This window comes from Anastrepha ludens, chromosome 2 (genome assembly GCF_028408465.1).
Source record: "Anastrepha ludens isolate Willacy chromosome 2, idAnaLude1.1, whole genome shotgun sequence".
Lineage (NCBI taxonomy): Eukaryota > Metazoa > Arthropoda > Insecta > Diptera > Tephritidae > Anastrepha > Anastrepha ludens.
Window position 1 is genome coordinate 68,592,091 of NC_071498.1, and position 25,566 is coordinate 68,617,656.

A 25,566-nucleotide genomic window follows, 5' to 3' on the forward strand; every position below is an offset into this window, starting at 1 on the left:
TACATACATATATTGCCCATTTATTTTGGAATGTCTAAATTTTTATGCAGTTTACTATTTATAGTCAGTAATTTATGCATTTGACTGGCGCACGCACCGCTATTTCCATTTACTCAGTTGTTATGGGCAACAACAAGTGCATATTGCTTATAATTTTTGTCTAATCTTTTTAACCTTAAATTTCAATCACTGCCATAGTTGGTTTTTTTACGTATTTTTATTTGTTTTTCTTGTTTTGTTTACGTTACGATATGCTGTTTCGCTGCAATATAGTAAAGGGTGTCTCAACATACACTTGTAGATATGCATATTTCTGCATTCAAAAAAATAAAACACCAAAATATGTTACATGTAAGCTTACACAGAATGCTTCGATTTGCATTGAGTTTTTCGTGTTTTGAATCTAATATCGCCTGGATGTTTTTTTCGGCATAAATTGTATACAATTACAAAAATGGCGTATATGTAAGACAAAATCTTTATAAGGGGTTTTTCAATAAGGGCGGGTAGATGTTGAAATGGAATAAAATGGCGTTTGCTGTGTGGCACGTAGCGCCGTCCTGCTGGAACCACATGTCCTCTAGGTCCATATGGTTCAATATGGGCCATAAGATATTGGAATGGCCGCCACGTCTACCGAAAAATGGGCGCAATGCGCGCAACGTTTGCGTTAATGAACACTCATTTTGATAATAAAGTTTTATCATTTGAACGTGCTGTTCAATCGTGTAACTTGCCATGATGATTTGGCATAAACAACTGAATAATAAACAAAAGATTTGACAGATGTCACCAAAACAAAATGGCTGCCACAGGGCGCCAAAATCGACCCGCGCCAATTGAAAAACCCTTTATATAAAAATGAATGTTTGTCTGTATGTCCTCGATGAACTCAAGAACTACTGGACCGATTATTATAAAAATTGGTATATATGGTATACACTGCACGTCATCAGGTTAGCACCCCCGTTTCCACTCATTTTCTTTTGGTTTTTTCTAATTGCCTATTGCACGCAACTTCTTAGTTTTTGTTTTGATTTTGTTACCATCATATGAGATCTCTCTCATAATGAAATAAAGCACGAGAGAAGAACCGTTATGTTTTATTTTTTTATTCTGCTTTATTTTCGCAAAGAATGCGTGCACTTATTTTGCGTCATCAGATTAGCGCCACCAAATGCAATTTTGTTATCTTGCTTATTTTGGAAATTACAGTCACCAAATTTTTTGTGCAGCTCAACATATTCAATATCTTTAAATAAACGTACACTATGGGTAAAGGAACAGTTTTATCTCTGGTTGAAAATTCAAAGATTGAGGCATACTTTGAAGCTGGACTATCCTACCATATAATAGCTGAAAGGACGAGAAGACACAGAAAAACAATTGCCAATTAACTTAAAAATAAGGAAAGCTATGGAAAAAACTACAAAGGCGGCAATAATCAAGTGATTACACAAGCAGATAGAAGAGCAATACTTCGGGAAGCTTCGAATTCGCACGAATCGACCACCAAGATTAGGGAAAAAACTGGTGTTAAGGCGAGCTTATCAACGGTTCAAAGAGTAATCGAGAAAGCTAATCACTTAAAGAGACTGAAATTAAAAAAAAAAAATACGACTCAATATGCTGAGAAAATTTGCCCGAGCGCACATGACGTGGTCTACCCAATGGCGGTATTTTGTCTTTTCAGATGAAAAAAAAAAATGTATTTGGAAGGACTTGATGGCTATAACTATTATTTCTATGACCTACGCAAAGACGAACATCACTGGGATCGGTTGCACAGCCGTGTGTGGGGAGCAATATCATATTAAGGCACTTGCGAGCTTCAATTTTTGACATCGCGCAAGAACGCACAGGACTACAACGCGTGTTAACAACGGCTTTTCCGCATTTCCAACACCTTTTTCAAATTCTGCAGTGGACTTTCCAGCATGATAATGCCCCAATTCACACCGCCCGATCCGTGAAGTCATGGATTCAGGGCCAAAAAGTTGATCTCATGGAGTGGCCACCATACTCACCCGACCTTAACATCATTGAAAACGTCTGGGGATGGTTTGCCAGGAAAGTGTATGAGTCCGGAAAGCAGTACAAAGGCAGAGTTAATCGAACTTTATAATTCAATTCCTAATCGAATTTTTGAAGTAATTTCAAAGAAAGGTAGGACTACGCACTACTAATATTACTTAAAAATGATAGAAATTTAATGTACAGGTGTTATAAACTACCATTATTGGAAAACGTTCATTAAAAAATATTCCTTATTGCTACAGTAGCCATTGTTGTTTTATTTTAAAGAGAAATGGATGTAGCACAATATAGAAAAATTTTAAAGCTGGAGCTCTGATGGTTTCGGTTTGATTGAGCATTGGCGGTGAGTGTAAAGGGGGGCGCTAACCTGATGACGCGCAGTGTATGTATTTCTCTACGGAGAAGGTTTGTAGAATATGCTCATTGCTGCCACTCGCCACCAGGTGACGTTGCAGAGAAGCAACTGCTGTCCCGTTCAACTGAATTTTCCGAAATTAACAAAATCAATAAAATGGTTTAGAATGAATTGAATATTTGTGTACTGATTTTTCTTTAAAGTTATCTTTCTTAAATTTTTTTAGTTGTTGTCGTAGCAACGCGCGCCGGATACAGCTGGTGTGTTAATAAATCAAAAAAATAATTTTCAAACTGCAACAATTCGAAAATTAATCAACCGATTGGAGAATTTTTTGCAATAAAACTTAAAAAAATACATTGCCTTAATAAAATGTACCAATCATTTCCTGTTAATATTAAAACCCTGGAAACAAAACGAACATTTCAAAAAAACAAAAAATAAATTGTGTTTAATTTCTGCTATGTAAAAAATTCATGGCGATATCTATTAACAATATTTTATTAGATGAAAATTTATCTTCGCTTAGGGATGCATAGAATGATAAATTGAAAGCAATACAGCTGTTTTCCGATTTTTTTGATTTTTTGACCTATAATGTGCTTTCAACATATGCACGACATTCATAAATGCTCAGACTGTCGAAAAGAACTATTTATCCATTTTGGACTGTTCGTGCACATGAAAACTCGAGCAGATAATCTAAATGAAACTTGATACCTGTGAATCACAGACTAAGAAGTTCTCCGATTAAGCCAGGTTGGGGTTGAGAGTGAGAAAAATAAAGGAATTATATAAATAAAAAATCAAACAAAATTACAGATAACTACCTACAGAATGGGATACCTTTAGCTGAGTACGCGAAATGGTTGAAGTACCTGTCTGCCACTCCCCAAGTAGCACTAAAGCGCCATTTTGTTACCATTATAAAATCTCCAAAAGGTTACCTTTTCTATGCTTCAAATTTTCTGTGTTACTCAGCTGTAAAATTTTCTTGAAATATCTCGATAAGCACAGATAAGTTTCTTAGTAAGCAAAATATATTCTAAATTTGAATTTGAACGGATCAAAAATACGATCTTTCGAAATATCTTGGTTCGAGTGTAATTTAGTCCACCGATTTTTGGAAGTAGAGTATTTCTTTGTATCCCGAAACGGCTTGAATGAGCCAGATGCTACCATAAATGGGATTGCTAGAAATATTTCGTCGACAGAGCTGTCTGGGTAGTAATAGTTTCGGGCTTCGGGACTTATAAGTACAAGAACTGAAGTAATTAAACCAGCAGCTTGAAAATGCTAACGTTTCTTTTGAAGAAAATCCTCATTTCCGTCTCAGTGGTTCGGTGAATAAAACAACTGCTAAAGGAGTCTTACAAGATGGCCTTACAGTTCTGGAATAGTACAGATTTTGGAAAATGAGTGGCATGCAGGTTAAGTAGAGGTCTTCCAGCATGACTTCAAAGAAGCTGCCATGTCGAAAAAGAGCCGGATATCATGGTACAACCACTCTGTGATTGCTTTGCACTGTGTAGAAGGTAAATATAATATTTATGTGTAGATGCGAGAGGAGTGCAGTAGGAGAGTTGAAAAGACGGTAGGCTCGTTATCTCAACAGGCTGGTTTAAGCAGGACTAGAGGTTTTGGATTCATGTAGGATACGAAATGGTTCAAATTGTCAGTAGTCTAATCTAACCTAACCTTTGGGTCTACTATTTTATTATTAGGAATTATTAAATACATATTTAAGAAAATTAATTTTCACAGCGTCACAAGAGTGAGACGAGAAGAGTGCCTTTCGTGTGCTGTATATAGCCTTCATATTGCAATAATTTCATATACGAAAATAAACAAATACAAAAATAAATGTTACTGGTAAAAAAACTTTCTGAACCCATTTTGCAACACTCTTTATTTAGTGCAAGCTGAGTTGAAATACTTTTGTTCGAAACATTCCAACAAACAGTTAGTTTATGCGGCTATTTTGCGAATTTATGCGTTTTATTTGTCTAACGGCTAGTTACGCATTTCACTGAGTGTGAATAAATAAATATATTTTCGCTCTATTTGCTGCCGTTGTAGTTAGTCGCATTCTTATTGTTGTTTTAGTTATTTGCTTCATGCGCTGATTTTGTTTAGTTGCGTTGTGTTTTTTCGTCAGTTGGCCCTGTCCTTAAAATGTTTTCCTTGACTAGAAAAAATTTGCTGCGGCAATCACTTTTATTTAACAATAACAACAATAAAATAGAAAAAAATGCACAAAGCTATTTTCAACAGCTGCAGCATGTAACTTAAAATTTAAAGCTATGAAAATTAAGACCCAGTGATGTCGGGGTAGAAAGTCCCTCTCTTTTGTAATGCCAAGCAAAAAGCGTCTGAGTCGACTTGCTACCAAACGATACCCTTTTTTGATTCTTCAACTTCCAAAAATTCTCCACTTCATATCAATGCAGAACCAGCCCAAGATTTACTTATACATAGATGCTTTTTAAAATAATTGCAAATGTGAACTCCATCAAAGCCGATTCCCCGTTGTGTACAAGACGGATCGTTTTTGTTTGAAATGTGGATTGACTAGTCCTCTAGAACGCTCATGCTTGTGCTGAGCAAATTCATGAGAAAATGATTATATTTTGACGGTGCAGCCACATATCCTGTAGGATCCAACTACCACTGAACTGTGTAAAATGAGGCAGACCTGAAGCAAGTTGATCTTGCAAGGCAGCGCTTTCCTAGAAGTGAGAAGAGTTGCTGCTGCCAACGACTTTTTAATGGAATGAAGATTTTATTTCTAATAACTGGAAAAAAAAAAAAATGTGAACACTTTTTCGAAGCTAGTTAAAGACTTGCTTGATAGTTAAGGACTTGCCTGACTTTGGAAAAATATAATAATTTATTTTTTCGAATTTAATTTTAGGGTAGTTCTTAACACTATGTTAATACAGGACTGACTGCCAACATATTATATTTGACAGTCGAATTTATAATTATACCTCGCCTTACAGTTTTAGGTACACGACTTGTATATTAGTTTCTTTGTTTGCTGTTTAGGGAAAACATGTCTCTCTCTTATCTCTTGTTATTCTTAAAATACATATGTATGTTTATATTTTGTTATTCTTAAAATATTTGGGTTTGTTCAGCCCTGCATGATTATACTTAGAATTTACTTAACTATTTTTATTTATTATTTGTGAATGAAATCATTCCTTAACTAGCTCAGACAGCAGCGAACTGCAACTTCTTTTTCGATCGCCCCAAAATCACAAGTATAGTTATTGGCTAAGGGCAAGTGGTGATTTCTTTGGACCCAGCCTAAGCTATATAAAAAACCAATCCCTGCGTGTCTTGAAATATAATATATGTAGTTGAACAGAACAATTAGAAGAAACTATTGTGAAGGTAAAATTGTCGGCTAGGGGATCCGCATAGTGCAAAACCAAAAATCTTGAAAGTGTGAGGGAAAGAAAAGAAAGCGGAATTCTTAAGCATGAAAAGTGCACTTGGAGCTTTAACTGCCCGAATTTTTGTGCTGAGAGCCGACAGCCGTTGCATTTTGAAGCGTAGAGCCTCAGATAAGGTACTTGGGTTACTACTTTTTTTACCATTTTTAAAACCAAATTGAAGCTACTTAAGTAATGCGAGACAGAAATGGACAGAGTCTGTAAAAGAGCTCGCGTTAAACTTACTCTGGGTTCTTGTCCACCTACGAAATTAGATTAATGAATACTATATGACGTAGTTATGTTGCTCGAGTTCTATAGGTTATCATAATAGGAAGAAGAAGCAGATTCATTTACCTCCATCAACTGCAACAATTGGGGATTAGTGGACATCAGCGAGACTTCATATTTTAAATTTATACTCAGTCCCAAGAGATGTTCATCGCATGTCTTTTGTTTTGCAAACAAAGCCCACTGATGCTGCCAGTAATAAATTTTGGATGTTCTCATTCATATCCCGCTAATAAGTGCCGTCAAAATCGCTACTGTATTACATCATTTATTTATTTTTGCGTGTGGCTCTCTTAAATCACTTCAATACAATGGAGTCAAAACAAATTTATAAAAACTCTGTGCTAACGAAAAACCAATTTGTATATGTCAATGCACATACATACATACGTGCATACGTGCATGAGTGCAGTGAGTGTCAATGAAAATCGTACAACTATAATATTTGTTATGTTTTCAATGCTCGCTTTTTTGTTGTCTTCCTATAATATAGTTCATAGTCTAACAAAAATCTATACTATAAAGGTAAATGTCTGTAAGTTGTGCGCGCATCACTACGAAACGACAACACCAAATGACGTAAAAAATTTTATACATTCATATTTTCACCCAATGAAGGTTATAGGCATGTTTTTATGATGGAACTCCCTTCCCACAGCCCCCAGGCCGTGCCACCCATCTCATTCGTCACTAATAATCGAATATTTGCTTAAATTTAATCTAAAAGATCTTAGTTTTTCCTATTTCCCACTATTTATAGGACACTCTAGACTTCATAATCCGCATAAGCTGTTCAACTATGACCCAAATGCAAAGTTCAAAAACGGTTTGAGATAGAAAATTAATAAAAATAATTTTGCTTGATATTTTTCTGATTGGTTGTTTTGATTTTATTCAACGAGGCATAGCAACGGCCTGGCATCCGTTGTATATTAATATTATGGTTATTAATAAAAAATTATTTTCTATGAAATTATTGTTTGTAATTCTTTCATATACACATCCTAAATCCCTCAAAACTACTCCTACGCGAGCGGGGCCGCGGGTTAAAGCTAGTATACTATAAAACGAAGGTGCACACAGCACTAAGAGAAAATAAAACTAAGATTTTTTAAATAAATAATTAATATTTTTTTTAGGATTTCTTCAAGTATGCTGTTTAGTTGCTCATTTGATTTTAGAATAGATAGATGGTATTTCATCGATTTTTAAAAGTTGTTTTTTTTTAATAGGAACATTGCATGTATTATATTTGTATAATAAATTAACAAAAAAATAAGTATTGTATATAAGTGATAGTAAACATCAACATTGGGGTGGACTTTCAGTAGAGCCTACAGAACGTCATGTCCAATTAAATATAGAAAAAAATCCTATCCTCCTTGGGGGAGCAATGAGCTCTCAAAATTAAGGGAAGAAGCCAGATCAAATTTTAATCTCACCTACTGAAATCTCCAGGTCCTGACGGGATCTTTCCTGAAATGTTACAGGAAACTCTTGATAGTCTTCTACCATGGCTAATGGAAATTTTCAAAGCGTGTATAAACCTAGGTTATATTCCAAATAGCTGGAAACTTGTTAGAGCCGTCTTCATAGCAAAGGTAGGTAGAAAGAGGCATGAATCAGCGAAGGATTTTAGCCAATTAGTCCTTCGTCCTTCCTTTTAAAAACTTTTGAACGGCTTTAAAACATACACATTAGAAGCTCGCCGCTTACCTCAAAGGCAAATCTACGGAGAGAGCGCTTCACGAGGTAATCTGAACAATAGAGTGGTCTCTAGCAAACAAACAGTATACCGTGGCAGTTTTTTTTGATGTGTGACTAGCAAAATCTTAATAAAACATAATGGAGGTGGGGTAAAAGTGGTTGCGTACGCTGATGATACGATCAGTGGGATCATTCAAAGGACGCTAGGCGAGCTTGGGTGATAGGCTGTGACCTAAGTCTAAACCCGCTTAAAACCGATGGTTTTTACCACTAGATATTTATTAACGGTAAACTCTCTCTAGTGGTGAACGAGGACAAAACGAAGTACCTCCTGTCTTCAAACAAACAGTCGGCACACTCGCGTATCGCTATAATTTCGAGGTTGTAAAAGATTTCGTTTATTTAGGAACCAGCATTAACACCGATAACAATGTCAGCCTTGAAATCCAACGTAGAATCTCTCTTGCCAACAAGTGCTACTTTGGACTAAGTAGGAAACTGAGCAGTAAAGTCCTCTCTCGACGAACAAAATTAACACTCTACAAGACTCTCATCATGCCCGTCCTAACGTATGGTGGAGAAGCTTGGACGCTGACAACATCCGATGAAGCGACGCTTGGAGTGTTCGAGAGAAAGATTCTGCGTAAGATTTTTGGACCTTTGCACGTTGGCAATGGCGAATATCGCAGACAATGGAACGATGAGCTGTATGAGCTTTACGACGACATAGACATAGCGCAGCGAATAAAGATCCAGCGGCTACGTTGGCTGGGTCATGTCGTCCGAATGGATACAAACGCTTCGGCTTTGAAAGTATTCGATGCGGTATCAGCTGGTAGTAGTAGAGGAAGAGGAAGGCCTCCTCTGCGTTGGAAAGATCAGGTGGAGAAGGACTTGGCTTCACTTGGTGTGTCCAATTGGCGCCGGTTAGCACAAGAAAGAAACGACTGGCGCGCTTTGTTAAACTCGGCCAAAATCGCGTAAGCGGTTATCGCGCCAATTAAGAAGAAGAAGAAACTCTCTCTATTTCAACCAATGCGAAGTACTTAGGGGTAATTCTGGACTGCAAACTTAGCTGGAAATGTTTGCAAACGTATGCTACGAAGAAGATGGGGTCTTCAACCCAGGTATACATTATGATTGTATAAGGCTCGGTGGTTTTGTGGAAAGCTCTAGATAGAGAATACAACATCAAATTACTTGGCAGAATACAAAGATCAGCCAGAATACCTCAGAGAGGACCGATTATATCATCGCGACAATAATATTCAATAGGAACTTTGCCACTCTCATTCCATCTCGGGTGGAATGGAGTAAGGGATTCTCACTTAACAACTTCGACACAACAGTCTATACAGATGGCTCCAAAATGGAATGTGATGTTGGTGTAGATATGTAATCTCATAGATTTAAAATTGAAAAATCTGTACGCCTTCCTCATGCTAGCAGTGTCTTTCAGGCGGAAGTATTGACCATTTGGGGAGGCTTGTAGGTTACAAATCGCAGATTTCTCTTTTTAGTGCTTTTGGATAGCCAAGCTACAATCCAGGCACTGGATTCAGCTACAACAACCTCAAAACAGGTGGAACAAAGTAGGAATAGCCTTACCACCTTAAGCGAAAACCATAAAGTTACCTTAATCGGGGTCCCAGCATATCGGATCATTGATGTAACGAAAAAGCAGATCAACTGATAAGAGGGGGAGCTGCCATGAATAACAATCTGGCAGAATCGGTATTCACACCATTAGGTGTATTCAAGAATGCAATTACCCTAAAATACCTCCGAATCGCGGATTGTAGATGGAGAGACCAGACGAAATGCAAAATTAGCAGAACGTTGTTGTTCACCTACAACCTTAAGCAATCGTCAACATTGGTAAACAAGAAACGACGGGACGCCTGAGACCAACGGCAGTCATAACGGGCTTTTGGTATGTTGGGGAACAAGCAGCCAAAATGGGCAACCCTCACAACACACTGCCATAGTTGTAAACAACCTGAGGAAAAGGAAACAATCTTCCATTTCCTTTGTGAATGCCCTGCCCTAAGGACAGAATGTTAACCCTGGGCAAACCGCTGTTCGAGAGTCTCGAACAACTGTATGGCTTAGATGTCAACAACCTAATAAGGTTCCTGAACCGCACGGATTGGACATAGTCATGCTGTAAATAACCGTTAAACAAGTTGCTAACAGGGATGTGGCAACAAAATGGTGCGCTAGTTGGATTCTGGACGAATCACCACCTAAACCAACCAACCATAGAAAACATGGCAAGAAAAAGCTGTACGATTTTTCGCGTCGCTCACTGTATATGAGAAGAGCAAAGTAATTCTGTCAAACTAAAATATTAACAAAAACAAAAAAAAAATACGAAACTCAAAATGTATTGCCTTTTTATTGCATTCATTCATTAATCTAAACTTGAATACATTTATAAAAAAATAAAAAAAATTAAATAAAAACGCACCACCTGCGCTTGCAATTTCAAAAGCAACAATGAAAACAAAACTAACAGCAAAAATGCAAAAGAAATAAAAGAGAATTTTTATTTACATAAAGTGCGCTCAATTTTTCAATTTGTTTAATTAAAATATGAGACACACAGAAGTAAAACAAACAAAAATATATTACAAAAGTATTATCTTTAGTAAAAAAACAAACATTTCTATTAACAGCGTTGCACGCTGAATATTATACATAATATGTAGATATACATATGTATGTATACATATGTACTTATATAATTGACGCGTACATCCTTCTCTAACCGTTTGGCCGAACTTTTTGGTGTGGTGACGTCTTGATCTTATACAGTTTTATGTCACCTCTGAAGGGCAGATGGTTTGTTTATGAGGAGCTTTTTCATACGGTAAGCATTGAACTAAAGACCAATCAGAAGGCAGTCAGGCACAAAGATATTCGGCGACAGCGGCTGCATTGCTACTCACAAGCCAAATTAGCGATTTTTTTTACTGTTATTGTATAGTAAGCGCGTATTTGTGGAAATTTATTTGTACACTGCACTGAAAAGCTAAACCACTCGGAAAAATATTCTGGTTTATAAACAGGCATTTGATGGCAGAAATCACATTAGTTAGAGAGTGACTGGAACTGTACCAGTAGCAAAATGGCCGATTAGAGCTGAGTGCAAAGTATATGTACATATGTATGTATATTATTACCATGTTCTCGTACTTGTACCGCATATATGTACATATGTAAATAAGAATGCTTCAAGCATTAAGATTGCACGAAATGTGGATTAAGAGAAAATAAGTAAACGTCGATGGAGTCAGTCATCTGCACAGTGAACCTTGAAAATCCAACCTCCCATTATTTCAAAGAAATGTCTATGCAATTAATCGGAAGACGAACCGAGCTTCTCCTCCTATTTGTGGCGTGCCTCTTGCTGTTGTTTCACAAAATGGATCATTATAAAATAAAAGAGTATTTGAATAAAAGCAAAAATATGACTGAATAATAAAATTTAAATTAAAAATGCACAAATGTGTAATTTTTGAAACTAAAGTCATACACTTGTGGCAATTGCTACAAACTCAATTGCTTTTCTTAAAATTTGTATATAGTACTTCACGTTAACCCTTTACTGCATATGAGCCCATATATGGTAGTGCAGTTTTGATTCATTCATTCATTTCCTAATTAATAATTATAAAATAGTTCAAACTATTTTAATCCATCAAATATATGTACATACATATACTATTTAGTAATAATGAAACGCAAAAAAAATTGTCAATGATTTTGAATTTGTCAAATGAGGTACTTTTGTGCAAGTGGGTGAAAAGTAGAATTGAAGTGCGAGTGATTCAATTTCAAAAAACGATAACAGAGTAAAACGTAAGTACTTTTTGACAAAACAAAATATGTCCATGGAGTCGATATACTCATATTTCTCGACGAATAATAATTTTTCCGTTTCTTAACTGTTCTATATACTTTACAACTAGTAGTTCTGTACAAAAAAATATATTTTTTCACAATTTTTATGTCTTATTTATAATTAAAAAAAACAATTTCCACTGTGAAACAATTTTTTTTTCAACACTTTATTAATTCATGCAGTGAAGGGTTGAGTTAGGACGAGTATAGAAGAAATTAATATTACTTGCCAATACTTACTATTAACTGAGCAGAAATATCATGATTAAAATCAGGCGCTTTCAAGTGTTGGAAAATTTATATTTATTTCAGTGCTTTTTAACTGACAACTCAACTCAGGCACAGAAAACAGCCCAGCTATAAAAGTAATGCGCGTTATTAACTCACAACTTTTTTTAGTGAACTGCCCCTTTACATTGGGTCTTAAAATTGATTTAAAATGAACTGAGTTTCAAAGTCTCTACCAGTCTTGCAGCTTAATCTTGTTTGGTAGCAACTTTCAATCCCTAGAATGAATAAATTATCGTCCGTTAGCGTAGACCTCTCTTGGAAAAATAGCCCAAAGATTTCCAGTGGGCTTTAGTTCAGAATTGCGAGCGGTTTAGACGAAAATTGTTTAATTTTTTTGCCTTAAAAACTCTTGAAGCCTTAGAATAATGAATCGTGCCGTAATCTTGCTGGAGAATCAAGCTTAGGTGTTATGTTAGGAGTTATATGACTCTTCTGTTTACTCTATCAACATGGTTTCCAACAAATCACAAAAGATGAAGGAACTAGTTTTAGGTGGAACTCACGCTACTTCTGTAGTACTATAAGAACAAAATCTAGTCCCTATCATACATTTTTCAAAATTGTTTGTTAAGCCAATACTATTTATATCCTTCCGGTCTATCTAAATTGCATCGTTTTTCATCGCTGATATTTTGCTCAATGTTCGCACCACTTAATACGCTCTTTGAAAAGGGGGGTTTCTTAAAATATTGTATTTTTACTAAATATTTGTCGGACACGCCTACTCTTTATTGGCAAATTAAATTTGCGCACATAAGTTTTTCTTTAGTAGCCAAGTCTCTCTGTTTTACCTTGGACCTACTTTTGTGATACTATCATATTCAATGTTTGTTATTACAGGATCGGCGGTTTGATGGCTGAGATCTTCTCATATTAATGACAATAGCAAATACCCTAGTAGAACACCTGATTGATTAAAAGCTCTAATTCATCTTTTCAATGGTTCATTCATTCGTTCAACCGGTGCCAACATTTTTCTTCAGGACATTTTCATATATCTAAGGAAAACATTCATGCTGAAAACAGTGAAGACCGCACGGAATCCCTTACCGCAGTCCCTTATCGTGCACAAAAACTCATCCCCGAGAACAACTGCGTTCTTTTAATTACATATTTACACAATACATCGGTTTGTGTGTGTATGTGTTTGGTTGTATCTACACAATGTTGCCATTGATATTTTTGCTTACACACTTTTTTACACATCCGCGTTATCAGTTACAATTCTTCATTGTTTAATAAACCAAAGCCAAAAACCAACAAATGCAAATAGTTCATTTATCTATAATTAACATTATTCACAAATCTTCTTAAGTTATTTTAATACAAATTATAATTTATTTAAGTTTATTTGGTAAATGAGTTCGAAATGTACTGCTTGGCAACACTGTGTGGTGAGAGAGGAATCAGCTGACAGGGTTCTACGGGAATTTTTAAAAATCCTGAAATAAAATCTACGATACCACGATACGGAAGGAAGGAATTTTTCATTTACATGGGGTTCTCATTAGTTTGATCGTAACAGCTGACAGGGGACTGCGTTTACGTCGTTCACTGTTTTCAGCATTATTAAAAAAGTAACGTTGCCATATTTGTTTTAGTTACTAGTGAGCTTAGGAGCCACTTGTGTGACAAATTGCTACAAATTTTCTCTTATCAAATTTTATTTACTTTTTCAACTCATCCAAAAGAAGTGATTTTCGAAATAAAATGGACTAGAATTTTATGCATCTAAAGGGTGTTTTTTTTAGAGGTTAGGTTTTCAAGATGAAATAAAACGTATATAATTTAATGTTATGGCCAAGAATTTAGCTTTATTATAAATATAAGGGTTTGCCATTATGTTTTAAAAATGATTTCGGGCAAGTGGCCGCCGCGGCTGGCTCGAATAAATTCCAGCCGAGAGGCCCAATTTTCGACCACTTTTTGCAGCAATTGGGGCCGTATGTCAGCAATAACGCGCCGAATATTCTCTTCCAAGACGTCAATCGTCTCGGGTTTATCTGCGTAGACAAGCGACTTCACATAGCCCCACAAGAAATAGTCCAGCGGTGTTATATCGCACGATCTTGGAGGCCACGCAACAGGTCCACGGCGCGAGAAATATGGACCAATGATTCCCTCTGCCCATAGAGCACACCAAACAGTGGCTTTTTGAGGATGTAACGGCGTCTCAGCAATGGCTTGTGGATTATGTTCACTCCAAATGCGACAATTTTGCTTATTGACATACCCATTCAACCAAAAGTGAGCTTCATCGCTGAACAAAATTTTCTTCTGAAAATCGGGATCGGTGGCCATCTCGTTTTGGGCCCAAATTTGCACGATTTGCAAACGTTGTTCAGGTGTACGTCTATTCATTATGAAATGGCAAACCAAACTGAGCATAAATCAAGTGACAGCTGTCAAAAAGACCATCTACGAAAAAAGTAGTGCCAACTTGAAAACCTAACCTCTAAAAAAAACACCCTTTATAATGAACTAGTTTTTTAACTGGTATTTGCTGCAAAGCAAACTAGTAGTGAGGTAGTTGAGAACTGCTTACTTGCCTGCAGGGTAGCGATCGAGAAGAGGCGCGCAAAAGATATTGTAGGTGTGCGCAGTTAAGTATCATAAGTCATGCGCAGAGATTGAACAGCGGGCGCGTCGGCAAATTTAGAATTTCAATCTTTGTTTTGCAACGTACAACTACAAGCAACTGATGCTAATATTTGGACGTATGAATACACACATACATATGTACATACACACACTCATATAGAGTAGTGGATGTTTGCTCATTGACAAAATTTTTAATATTCGCAATTGAAATACCGTCAAGAGCGCCACAATGAATGAGCGGAGAGGTTACGTTTTTGAGTTGCGGGTGAAGCAGCGAAGTAGACAGCTCGACGGCAACGAACGCATGTACGTAGGCGGGCCTTACTAATTTTGTATTTTGTTCTTTTTTGATCTTTGAATTGCAGATAAATTGCGTATTTGAATATACAGTGGGACTTTAATAGTGGAATTCATGGTGAAAACATTTTTAGAGGTGTGCTACTAAACAGACCGTTATTTGGCTCTGAGCGAATTTGACAGAATCAGCTGACGGGCTGACGTATTTTGGGAGTGTTCACAAAAAAACTGAGATTGGTTTAGTGATAAACGAAAATAATTAACCAATGACACTTCGTTGCCGTCTGAATAACTATAAGTCGACGAGTGTGTGAATATGTGCTAAATTATCGTATAAAATTTCGGCTGGCGATAAGAGTGTATGAATACATGTGAAATGATCTTGCAGAACTCGGCTGCCGAATGTCCCAAGCGACGTGGCAGAAAAAGTTCCCCTCACAATTTTCTATTTCACCATAGCTAAATAGCAATCTTGGTAATTTATCGTCCTTGAGTGACGTTTTGGTGGTGGAAAATTTTAATTCAGAACTTGAGGTAAGTTAGTCTGTGAGTTTGAGTTTGGATACATATATAACAGAGTGTGACTCTAACTATCATTTATGCTAAGCATATTGGGCCTGCGCATGTGCATGGAGACACTGAGAAGAGAGAGACACTGAGAAGAGTTTTGGTTTTAAGTGGGAAGTTTATGGTGCGTTGGGTATGGGTGTAATATGCAATGAGTTTGTGTTTTGTATTTGATCTTTTTGGGAGCCAAAGCTCAACACTTCTGAAAATCTTTTATTGTGCCGCCATTTCTTTTGCAACTTTTTATACTCAAAATTATATATTTATATGCCTCTAATGTATGTATGTACATATGTATGTATATCCAAGATGAATGAGGCGCTTAAATCAGATTTCGTTGCCTTTCCGGAGAGGATTTTTCAATTTAAAACCATATTTATATAAATTCTTTTTGACCAAAGCAAATCAAGAGATTGCCTTGAATACATTACTAAATTGTATGAGTAATCCTCCAAATTTAAACTGCAAGATATTTTCCAAAGGGGAGACTGAGATTTTATTGAACATACCTACGTACAAGAAGATATTTTAACAAAACAAATTGAAGAAGAACTTCGTTACCTGTGAGTAAAAAGTTGACAATGAATGGGAGACATACTATTCGAAGGACCATTAGAGAGTCCAAAACACATGGACGCGAAAGCTTTAGGGGCTGAGTCACGGGAAAAGCGCACAAAAATTCAATCAGGCAGTTTGGCAACTCACAAAATGTGTTAAATTGGAATTCTTAATATAGCAAATAAGTTTGTATTCAGCTTCTTGTGTCAATGCCTAAGGCCCATCGTCAATGAACTCATCGGACACTCCATCAACTGCAAAGCTTATTACGTATTATAATTGAGTTTCAATCATACTGATGACACTGTGACTGCGTAGACGTCTGTCTGTTCTTTACGAATATCTGGCCGACCGCTTTTGCCCACACGAAAATTACTCACAGCCATTTAAGGTGCTGCATGCTTGTAAATGTATTGTATTTGGTGCCGCATCTAGCACGATGAGGGTGCCGCATTTACTCTGTGCGGTAAATTCAATAATTACGAAGCAACACAATGCCCGACTGAAAATTTACCCTAAATTTATGATAATTTAATTGCAATTTCAGAGCGAGGTTTTCAGACAGAAATCTAAAATTGCTGCAGTTCAGGTGCAATTTAAATTCTTGTTGTCGATGGGTATTCGGAATGAATGTTTGAACCCAATTTATATTGTTCCAAAGGAACTTTATTAAAAATAAATGGATTGCGGTTGTTTTGAAGAACTTCGTTGAAATTTTATAGAGTAATCTTCATATTGAAAAGCAGAAGTAATCGTCTACCAAAAAAACATTAAAGCTGATTTTCTCTATATACATACATATGTAGGTGGTGTATTATTGACTCCGCATAAAAATCACTTCATATACGCTTTGAAAACAAAATTGTTTTTAACAAAAGTTTGTGGTTTTTATGCAAATTCCACGGCGGTGCTAAAAAAATTGTCGGCATTCGGAAAATTTGTTAGCAGGTTACGAATAAGGGTACGAATGGAGAGCAAAAAGGCGGTGGCGAAGATCTTTTCAATTAAATACTAATTTCTCATCAATTTTGTGTTATTTATCATTGCATTTTATATTTGAAGAAGAAGATTCTACTATATAGACTCCACCGGGAAGCGCTTCTCATTCCATAGTCTACTTTTTGCCTTCTTTCAGCTGCAATAGTTAAAATATTAACCAAATATTTGTTATGCTTTACGCGGCAGTCGTGGTCGTACATACTGTACTCGTATAATAACCGGGTACTATTTCATCTTCTATTAAGGTTTATTTCTCGGTTTAGACAAGTTTTTTATCAAAAAAATAAACAATTCTTGAAATCTTGAATTGGCATCGAGTAATCGGGTGTCTATTATTATCACAAATTGTACTTCTCTTCAACAATGGCATAGGAAAGATCAACGGACCTTTCTGTTGCTTTAATTGAAAAAAAAAAAAAATGTTTAAGAGATAAAATCAAATTTTTGCGCGTTCAACTGAAAATGAAGTATCAAAATGCCATACAATTTTGTATTTCTCTGCTGGTTAATAAAGATAAAGACTAAATTATAAGAGCACCACATATTGACAAGTTTTTATTATATTATTATTTATTATTTTATTATTTTTTCAGTTCATTCAATACCAAAGAACATATTAATCCAAATTCCAAATTTCGTAGTTACAAGATTTATAAAAACTTTACAAATTTCCATGAAAACTTCTAACTTTTTACTCAGAGTTAAAAAAAAATTCAGTACGCTCTTTTGTAGTTCATTAAATTTTAGTACAATAAAATACCAGCTCTACAAATATTTATTACATTCGTTATATGGAGAAAACGCGCAACATCATCAAAGAAACAAATTATCAAAAAGTAACGAGAGTTTGAACCCACTTCAAACTTGTATTGGTGGGAATCATAGGAATGTTGAAGAATTCTGTACAAAGTTTGATATTATATATTTAGTTTTTGTTATATAATGGCATATACCTTTATAGAAAAATAACTAAAATTAATTTGAAAAAAATATATATATATCCCTATATATTTATATAAATATACAAACGTATATAGTCAAAACTTATCCGTGACCTTGTAATTATGTCACTCACTTGCGGTCACTTTCAACACTTTTCAATCAACCTGTATTTTTATTATGTTACTTTGATTTTGTTTTGGGGCGGTAAAATGATAATTTGTACCAGGCGGTGTAGAGTGCAAATGCGGCACGGGGTAAACTCGTCTATACATCGTTGCTTTGTGGGTGTTTGTGATGTGATACAAGTACGCTTTAATTCCTCTCTGCGCTCTCCAACATTTCCAATATGTAGATCAGAAAGCTGCTTGAATCACAGAATTAACTTCCGCAACGGCGCACACGAATAAAAGTACAAGTACACTAAGATGCGAAAAAGCCGCACGTTGGCTAACAAAAAATTGTGACTTCGATAAATTGATTCTACTGAAAATGTCGCAGCCATTTCGGTTCCCACATAGCAGTTAAGTATTAAAATAGTATGATATTTAATGGTGAGCTTTTGCTGACTTGAAATCTTTGTTAGAATGTTTTATAAATTTTCAAGTTAATCTTTAACTCATAGAGCACAGTGATCGCGTGTCGAAAAAGACTGAAAATGCTATGTCTATTAATTTTGGAGATATTTTTGATTCCTTACAATGAAAATTAATTACTTCAACACTAAATATTTTCGATTAAAGCCTATTTATTGCATACATTGGCTTTGCTTATTGATTTTTATAGAAATTACTGTTCACGGGATGCCGCAGATTTAGGAGTCTGTTAGAGCCCATATTCAGGTTAGTGATACGAAAAAGAAATGCCCGTTCTTAAATGTTAAGGTTCCAGTTGCAATATGCATTTTGTATGACTTATTTTGCTGTTTACTACCAAATGGGATAATACCGTGATTTTTTTTCCAGAAAGGCAGATAGTTGGCTGCCTTTTTCTTTTATAATAGTATTTCCCACTTTTGGCTTCACAACAGAATATCAATTACTTTATCAAAAAGCTATGCTCACCAATGGGCAGCATATCAGCTTATCATTTAGAAACACTGTATATTTCTTTATATTCGGTATTCTTTAACGAGAAAAAAAATATACATATCTGCACAGTTGGAAATTTATTTTGAAACAAGTGTGCGGCCTTTTTCCGTGTTAGTGTACCTTTGTTCGGGGAGCTTTCATTGAAAAGTATAATAATAATGCATAATAAAAATCTCCACTTCATACGCACGTGTAGATTGAGTATTATTCATACACACACATATACCAAAATCTGATGTAATCCCATGCCTGTGTGCGTATAACCATAAATTGCCTACCTGTAATTCAAGTGTGCACAAACAAGTTCGATTTTTTTCAATCGAAACTATTAAACTCCATAATATTTTGTGTTCTTTTGCGTGCTTAGGCCAATCATTCATCAATTGTTCGATATGAGTAGTCAACAGATTTTTATGTTTTTTCAAATAGCAAGCAGCTGATACGGAACGAATAAATTGCTGTTACTCTGTTCATTAAGCTTTGAAGTAAAAAAATATGCATTTCATTAAAATTAATTAAAACCGTACGGAAGTAACGGGGTTGCCCGTCATTTAGTTTGCAAACGAAAGAAAGTCATGGGCAAAATGTACAGATTTGAAGATAGACAATAAATTGACTACAGAAAAAATTGCTTCAACAAATTCTTAAAAAATTCTAAATAACATAAAGTGCGCTTCATAACTATAGCAGGGTAATTCAGGAATAACTTAGCGAATTACTTGGAGGACGAATTACGTGCCGTGGGAACATATATGTAATTATAAGTTTTCAACGTTTTTTTCTCTTTATTTCGAAGTTAAAATTTACATTATCTTATCCAAAACTATATTTCAAAACATTTTTCTTCTATTCTTGGGAAAATTGAATAAGAGTTCACCTTCCGGTCCAGATCGACTATATGAATGATTTTATCTACAGTACAATTTTTTTGGCCGCCTGCTCCATCTGTTCACTTTGGTTATAAATGCATGCATATAATGCCCACAATTGACTTCAGCAAAAAAAAAATTCAAAGAACTATTTATGAAGCATAATGCCACCTTTGAATCGCTGTATAGTATGACCCGATGCTATGCGAATATCGTTAGATTTGACTCACTAATTGTTTAGCGGAAGACATTCGGAACTTAAGCACGTAATATTAAGATGATTTCACTCATCGCCGTCCAAACAGCTGCAACAGCAATGACTTGACTTGATATTGAGTCTCGTAGCTTGAATTTCTATCAGGTACTGTCTAGCTGAGAATGTCGCGAATGTAGAACAACAAAGCGTGTAACTCCTTAGATGCATCCATGGTTAGAAGCACCTTGGAACATTGCATGTTTAAGCTCAGCTCCCATTAAGCCGACGCAACGCCCAACTGTATGAGTATGAGTATGAGAACTGTATGAGAGCAAGAGTATGTTCTCTCATATAATTTCTGTTCCAAGAAATCTACTCGAGGATGCCCTTCTAACACCAAAAAAATCCTTCCAATAGCCAAATGTGTTTTAATGTACTAAGGAAGTGATGCGACCGAAAGGAAAGTCAAGTATTCCCTCACTAATTTCGAGCGCATAATCAGGGGGCTTCATTTAGGTCTGCCTTTCTCAATAAATGTTCTTAAAGGGTACTACCCCTCCAACAGAATAAGCCTCCATCCAAACAACATTTATCATAGCTAGACTTTCTGCGCTTAGCTCATTACAAAAGTAGAATGTGGTGGGAATAATATAACAGATTGGGCGGTGTTCTTACCAGGTATTCCAGTCTAACCGACGTAAGTAAGCCGCGGATTGCATTAATATGTAGTATGTGACTCTATGTGCTCTTCTCGGAGTCATTCGTATTAGCATTTGTTTTTTTTTTAACTTGTGTCCTTAAGATGTCGTGTATAATGGCGTAAAGTGGCGGCCGATGTACAAATGAGAGCCATATGATTCTTTGTATTATATTTGTGTGAAGATGGTCTTCCGTATATCCACCTTGACATTTGCTAAAAGAATGACGTGAGTCACATTTTTCTTTGCCAATTTATTAGTATTGTAACAAATCTCAATATCTCGATATCCATATGAGTTAGATACTGTGCTATACTGGGCCATCTCGTTCAAGGTTCTATGGTAATCATTTGTCTAAGGATGAGTCTAACGCTTTCAAGGCTGCTTCACTCTCAAAGAACGTACAAACGTACTTTTTCTCTTTAGGTCGTATTTTATCGGGGTGCTGCCTGACCTTTTATGAGGCCAGAACTTTTGCGTGAATTACATTACAGCAGATGGGGAACCGAAGCAATGTTTCTAGCTACACCGTTGGAAAAAAACTCCTGCTCTGACTCTCTTGATGAGTTTGAAGGTGCCTTAGGACCACCGAGTGTCTTGTCTTATACAAGAAACCTGGTTAACCTTCATATAGTAATGGCGTTTCGCGTATGGTATTGCCACTGTACCAGGTTTGGCAGGGTGATATAATGATTTTATATTTCTTTGTAAAATTAGTAAATGGTATACAATAATGATGACGACTCCAGCGTTCCTAAAATTGCTTAGTGGTCAGAAATTCCATTGATCCCAAAGGTTGCAGGAAGCTGGGTGAAACTAGATTTAGAAATTAACTACAGTTACGATTGATGCTTTCCATTTCAATTCAACCGGGCTATTCGGGTCATGTTCTTCGATTTCGATGTAACTTAAATATGTTGCTCTCTGGTCGAAATAATGAGACACGTATTTTTTTGTTCGCCCGAAAAAAATTTTTTTCAAGAGTTATCGGCAATTTTGTTTTTCGCCTCAAACTCGATTTTTTTTAATTATATAAGAAACAATTTTTTTTAAATGCCCATAACTTAGTCAAAAATGAACCGATTTTAATAATTCTGGGTTCAAAATGATCGTAATTACTTACACAAGCGACTTCATGTAGAAACAATTGCAAAAAAGTAGTTGAAAATTTTTTATTTAGCAAAAAAGAAAAAAAATTTAAATTTTTTCAAAATTCAATATTTCAAAAAGTCTGTTTTTTTTTTTTTATAACTTTTTCCAAATCAAAAAAACATCTCAAACTTTAATTGAGCTGCATGCCTAGTAGCTAAAATGAGTTGTTTTTGAGTAATGAATTTTTGAGTAAACACCCTGTTTCACACTTTTTGTTTTTTGCAAAATAAAAAATTTTCAACTACTTTTTTGCAACTATTTCTAAATGAAGTCGCTCGTGTAAGTAATTACGATTATTTTGAACCCAGAATCATTCAAATCGGTTTATTTTTGACTAAGTTATGAGCAATTAAAAAAAATTTTCTTATATAGATTCTTTCCATTTCAATTCAAAAGGGCTATTCGGGACATGTTCTTCGATTTCGATGTAACTCAAATATGTTGCTCTCTGGTCAAAATAATGAGACACGTATTTTTTTGTTCGCCCGAAAAAAATTTTTTTCAAGAGTTATCGGCAATTTTGTTTTTCGCCTCAAACTCGATTTTTTTTAATTATATAAGAAAAAATTTTTTTTAAATGCCCATAACTTAGTCAAAAATGAACCGATTTTAATAATTCTGGGTTCAAAATGATCGTCATTACTTACACGAGTGATTTCATGTAGAAATAGTTGCAAAAAAGTAGTTGAAAATTTTTTATTTTGCAAAAAACAAAAAGTGCGAAACAGGGTGTTTACTCAAAAATTCATTACTCAAAAACAACTCATTTTAGCTACTAGGCATGCAGCTCAATTAAAGTTTGAGATGTTTTTTTGATTTGGAAAAAGTTATAAAAAAAAAAAATACACTTTTTGAAATATTGAATTTTGAAAAAATTTAATTTTTTTTTCTTTTTTGCTAAATAAAAAATTTTCAACTACTTTTTTGCAATTGTTTCTACATGAAGTCGCTTGTGTAAGTAATTACGATCATTTTGAACCCAGAATTATTAAAATCGGTTCATTTTTGACTAAGTTATGGGCATTTAAAAAAAATTGTTTCTTATATAATTAAAAAAAATCGAGTTTGAGGCGAAAAACAAAATTGCCGATAACTCTTGAAAAAAATTTTTTTCGGGCGAACAAAAAAATACGTGTCTCATTATTTCGACCAGAGAGCAACATATTTAAGTTACATCGAAATCGAAGAACATGACCCGAATAGCCCGGTTGAATTGAAATGGAAAGCATCGATTATATTGCTCAACCGGTCCTACAGAAAAAAAAATTGGCTAGGCTGCTAGGTGTTTGGCCGAGCTCCTCCTCCTATTTGTGGTGTGCGTCTTGATGTTGTTCGACAAATGGAGGGACCTACAGTTTTAAGCTGACTCCGACGACGTAACTTGCCATTCAAGCCACCATTGACGCCATACGGGCTGATTTAATAGAAAAAGTGGTCAAAAATTGGACTGATCGAATGCCGCGGATATATGTCGGATATGATATGCAAAAAATAAATGCCATGAAATGGTCTACCAGATTATATTAAAAAAAATAATTTCAACAATTTTTCTGTTTTATATTATCATTTAAAATTCTGAAGATCTTAAAAAAATTACCGATACATACTTATAAAGTACTAAACTTTCAGATTAAAGGATAAATTTGATTAAAATGCGAACGTTTTTAGAAAGCACACTTTTTACGATTTCTACTTGTGATATTCAATGTGGAGATCGAACAGACTAATAAACGATGTATTCACCGATAAGTTCAGCGTCAACATTGTTTAATCGCTCTAATTAGACATTGATTGGAATTTTTGAATTTTGCAAACAACAAAACAGTTTACAGCTAAAGTTGTTACAGTTACATTAAGTGGTTAATTTTTTTACATTATATTTAACTGGTATTAGCGGAATTGTAAACAAGTGGTTTATAAGTAGATATTTCATATTTTTGAATGGCAAAATGTTATTGCACGCTATAGCGTAATTTCCTATGCAGCCACAAGTTTTTTCATAAATACATACACATAAAGGCTCCTCAACAAAAAATGTTGCGGTTTGAAATAAAATTTATTGTATTTAAAGACTTTAGAAATGCATCAAGATTCGCTTGAACTTGACCGATTTGAAATTGGCTTAAAAAATCAATTTTTTTATAAATAAAATTAGTTTTTAAGGAGTTAGGGGTAGTGAGAATTTTTAAAAAATTGGATTGTTTTTTGCTTTTTTTTAAGCATATCTTAAAAATATTGTGTGAAAATTTGAGTTTTCGAGTTATTCAACAATTAACAAATGGGGCTCGGGCGCTCGATAGCTAAATTTTAAATGCATTTTTCTCAAAATGTTTTTTGAACTGGTAATCACTGTAACTTGAAAACCGCTTAGTAGATTTCCACAAAATTTTGAGAAACAAAAAAAACTCGTGCCTGATCGAAGGATTTTTTTTTTCAAAAATGTCGATTTTTTTGTAACAATTAACTGTCGCTTTTTTTCTCGAAAATCTCCAAAATATTTCCTGAGACCGCCATATTGTTAATTTTGAAAAAAAAAATTGATTATTCACAAGATTATCTATTAATAAAACTAATTTCTCTTGTCCGATTGATTTTAGATGAATCTCCAAGGACTTGTGATGATCACCGCAAGGGGCTTCTGGAGAAACAGGCTCCACACAAACAGCGATAACTTTTACAATTATTCATTTTTTTTTGAGTCAAATCGAAACATGATGTATTAATGCTATGTTTTTATTTTTGTAAAATAAAGCAATTGACTAGCAAAAAAATTATTGAAAATCATCATTTTTTCGGGCCTCTACCCTTAACTCCTTAAAAATATTTATATTTTTACAAACATTTTTCCTGTGTGATAAAATGGCTTATGCTTAAATGGTTCACATGGAAATGTTTAAAAATTTTATCAACGAAATCAAAATAATGAGGTTTTCGGAAGTACTTTGAAATCTGCCAACTCACATAAATCTTTATATTTTTCCAAAATATTTTGGCGGTCTTCCGGCCTTAATATGAAGTTTAGTTTCATAATTCTAATGGGAAGCAGTAGCGCTTTTTTGTGTGTGTAGAATGACGCAGCCTTACTTACATATCTCTGTGTGCAAGTTTTATACGATATATTCATGTAAAAAACACTTGACTACGTAATCGAAGATGGCACAAAATTTCCATCGATGTCTATGGACAATAATATAGAGGAACTTTGCACATATCTACACAGAAACTTATCTAACCACAGGAGAGTACATACATACTCTGACACTTATACTGACGACTGTTATAATAGCAGTTTAGTGTACACTCCAATGGTAAATATATGTATGTATTTATGATTTTGCCCTCAGGTAATTGGAGACATAAAAACATTTTTAGTTTTGCCAACAGTAGGCAGTTTACAACTCAAAAGCCAAGTGGACTGGTAGGCGCCTACGAGTATAAAACAATTAAGCAAACGTTGCTATTTTTTAGTAGATAATTAGATGCAGTTATAATAATTTTGCCTGATTATTTAGTTAGTGATTGAATAGTAAGTGCCTGCAAAGTGCGCACTGCGGATTTATTCTGACCAAGAA

General features: G+C 35.0%; 1 protein-coding gene across 8 annotated transcripts in view; it reads right to left on the minus strand.

The window, feature by feature from the left end:
- LOC128871750 (TLD domain-containing protein 2) overlaps window positions 1-25,566 on the minus strand; it is a 319,890-nt gene that overhangs the window by 156,596 nt on the left and 137,728 nt on the right. The window lies entirely within an intron of this gene.